The sequence below is a fragment of the Trachymyrmex cornetzi genome, unplaced genomic scaffold (genome assembly GCF_001594075.2).
Source record: "Trachymyrmex cornetzi isolate Tcor2-1 unplaced genomic scaffold, Tcor1.1 scaffold306, whole genome shotgun sequence".
NCBI lineage: Eukaryota > Metazoa > Arthropoda > Insecta > Hymenoptera > Formicidae > Trachymyrmex > Trachymyrmex cornetzi.
Genome location: NW_017297755.1, coordinates 43,563 through 47,658, shown reverse-complemented (window position 1 = coordinate 47,658; position 4,096 = coordinate 43,563). Strand labels below are relative to the sequence as shown.

Below are 4,096 nucleotides of genomic sequence, written 5' to 3'. Positions count from 1 at the left end.
TAGACCTTTGTAAAATTTGTAAAAAATTTTTAGATTTGACGGATATCCATTTGTGTCCGTATAACTCCGTAAAGTATCAGTCATATTGAAATTTCAATTGTAGATTTCGAAAGTAGAGATTTCAACCTTTAAAATGCTTTTTTAATTTTTTGTCTGCGATGATTTTTCATTGAATTATGGTGTTCTGAATATTGCTCTGAAATCTGTGGTATAAATCATAGATTTATACCTATTGCTATTGAATCAATTAATCTTCCAAATTTAAAAAAATGACTTAAATCATTTTCTTCTTAATTTATTAAAATAAATCTAAACTTATTTATTATTTATTACTTTAAATAACTTTTACATTCACTTAATTACTCTTTTTACCACCATATTCTACTTTATCTTTATTATTATTTTTTTTATTCATAATTAACTTAATCTATCCTTATTAACTTATTATCCTTACTCTTCCACTTACTACCCCTTCACTCATATTTTTCCATTAAATGACTGAAAATAAGTATTGATTTTTTAAATCAAATTATAATAGTACTCAATCTATTTTTAATGAAAGAATTAGTTAAATCATAAAACATTAAATTGTCATTTTAAAAATATTATAAAATAAAATAATATTCTTTTATACCTCAAATAATACCTTTAATATGAAAACAAATATTACTTTTACTAATAATTATATTAATTTTTTTAAACTCTTTTTTTTTTATATATATAACCCCTATTAAAATGAATATATATAACTCAAATCAATGCCAAATTAAATATTCCTGAAACTGAACATGATAATAAATTTATTTTCTTCCTTTGACCCAATAACATCTATATATTTATCTATAAATTGACTTAGAATATTAATTTTATTTTTTTTTCTCCCTCTTCAATTTTGATTTTTTCCATCCCGAGTTATTTACTTTTGAAATCTAATTATTATATATTTATTTAATGAATTTAAAACTTTAATTAATCATTCTTATTCAAATATTATTACTTTTATAAGTCTTTTTTTTTTTAATTTTTTTTTTTAATTTTTTTCAATAATTTTTTAGGACTTTTCCCATACATCTTTACAGCCTCAAGCCATATAAATTTTTGTTTTTCTCTGTCTTTAAGACTATGAATAAGAATATTAATTTTTAGAATTCTTAATCATTTGGGTATCTTATTAGCCCATTTAACCCCTTCTGGTACCCCTTGTATCCTGATACCTTTTATAGTTATTATTGAATCTATTAGTCTTATAATTCGCCCTTTAACTCTGGCGATTCGATTAACAGCTAATATAATTTCCGGTCATCTTCTATTAACTTTACTCGGCTCCTCAGGAATGAATATTAATAACCTCTACTTTATCAATTCTTATTTTTATCCAAATATTACTTCTTACATTAGAGATTGCAGTATCCCTTATTCAAGCATATGTATTTTCAATTCTTTCAACTCTCTACAGAAGAGAAACTTAAATTATCCTATGACAAATCAAAATCATCCATTTCATCTTGTCTCGCCTAGCCCATGGCCAATCATTATTTCTTTTAGAATTTTTAATAACTTAATTTTTATTATTAGATGATTCCACAATATATCTAATCAGATACCAAAATGATACTATCTATATAGACAATGTAATTTTTTATATTTATCTATTCCTAGTACTCTTATTTGTATACAATATATATGATGGCGCGATGTATCCCGAGAAGCAACCTTTCAGGGCTGCCATTCAAAATCTGTATTTCAAGGCCTAAAAATAGGAATGATCTTATTTATCATCTCAGAAATTTTTTTTTTTATTTCTTTTTTTTGAGCATACTTTCACTCATCTTTATCCCCATCCATTGAAATTGGTCAATTATGACCACCCAAAGGAATTATTCCATTTAACCCTTTTGATATTCCATTACTAAACACTATTATTTTAATTTCTTCTGGACTTACTATTACTTGGTCCCACCATTCTATAATTAATTCTAATATAAATGAAAGAAAAAAAAGGCTTTTTTAAACTATTATTTTAGGAATTTACTTTTCAACTCTTCAATTATTTGAATATTTAAATGCCCCTTTCACTATTGCAGATTCTATTTATGGATCAACTTTCTTTATTGCTACTGGATTCCACGGAATCCACGTTATTATTGGAACTCTATTCCTATTAGTATGCTTAATGCGTCTATATAAAATACATTTTTCACCTCACCATCATTTTGGATTTAAGGCAGCAACCTGATACTGACATTTTGTAGATGTAGTCTGACTATTCTTATTTATTTCTATTTACTGATGAAGATTTTAAATTATTACCCTATCTCATCCCTTTACCTACTCAATTTTTCCTTTGATTCCCTCTTTCCTTATTATATAATATATTTTTATTAGCTACTTTTAAACTCAAAATTTTAATTTTAAATCTATCCTAATTTATATAGTATAATTATTTTATTACATTTAATTTCCAATTAAAAAATTTAAATATCTTAATATAAATAATACTTAATATTATATTTTTCTCCTTTATTCTTATTACCTTAACAAGTATCCTTCTCTCTATTAACTTAATCTTAGCAAAAAAAACTAATTTAAACTTGGAAAAAATATCTCCCTTCGAATGCGGTTTCAAACCTTTATCCAAAGCACGGATATCATTTAGAATACAATTTTTTATCATCAGCCTAATTTTTTTAATTTTTGATATTGAAATTGCCGTCCTTTTACCCCTAATTTTTTTAATGTTAAACTTTAATCCATTTATTTTATTATACTCTTTTTTATTTTTATTTATTCTAATATTTGGACTTTATATCGAATATAGTGAAAATTCCCTTGATTGAAAAATTTAAATTTTAAATAAAATATTTTTACTCAGGATATTAGTTAAATCACATAACATTTAAATTGCACTTAAAAATAATAATTTTTAACTATTATATATCTTATTTAATTATTATTTTTCCCTATTCATAACCCTTTAATCTATTTCAATTTTCCAATTCTTAAAGTAATTTATTTACATTTTAACTTCGAATTAAACTATTGATTTTATTTAATCTAAGAATTTTATTTTATTAACTAAATATTATATTCACCCCTATATCCCAAATTCAATTAAATTAACTAAAACCAAAAAGAGGTATATTATTGTTAATAATATCATTGAATAAATATTTCTAGTTGGAGTAAAAATCAATTGAACTTCTAATTCATTCTTATTATGAAATATCCATAATTACTTCAATTAAATATAGTTTAATTAAAACATTATATTTTCAATATAAAAATAATTTCATTCTTTAATATTTATTTAAAAATTATATTATCAAATTTTCTTAATATCTTCAATATTATGCTTTATTTATAAGCTATTTAAATTTAAATTCGCTAACTTAGCCGCCTCCAATTATTTTTACACACTTAAATCATTATGTATATAATTACATTAAAATAAATAAAAATAAACACAAATATATATAACTTATAATAAATATTTCTAATTTGAAATTTCGAAAATTCTTTAATTATTCCTCTTTCTAAATATTCAATTCATCTTTTATCTAATATACTAAATTTTACACCTATTTCATTAATAGGTTTATAAACTCATCTATACAATCTAATTAAAAATCATATCGACCTAAAAAAATAAATATAATAATATATTCAAATAAATTTTCTCAAAATTATTATTAACCATGCTAACAAACCCCCTAAAAAACAACACCCTAAAGTAACTAACTTATTTATTACAGGTAAATAAATTATATAAAAATCAAAATAAAAAATTCACCCTATTAATGACCCTAAAATAATTCTTATAAATATTATTATAATTATAGAAACATTAATCAACCCACTCTCTTTAATATACCTATATATCTATAGAATTTAATTCTTCTATTAAAAAATAAATAATAAAAAAAACGAACTGAATAAGACACAGTTAATAATAAAGATACAACTACCAACATAAATATTAATATATTTATTCCCCTATAAACATAAAATACTTCTATAATTAAATCTTTCCTATAAAATCCTGATATAAAAGGAAATCCCCCTAATGCAAAATTTGAAATTATTAATCTTATTATTA

The 4,096-nt window shown here is 22.0% G+C and overlaps 1 pseudogene; it reads left to right on the top strand.

The window, feature by feature from the left end:
* Positions 1–1,462: 1,462 nt before the first annotated feature.
* Positions 1,463–2,290, top strand: LOC108762542 (cytochrome c oxidase subunit 3-like; annotated as a pseudogene).
* Positions 2,291–4,096: the final 1,806 nt, after the last annotated feature.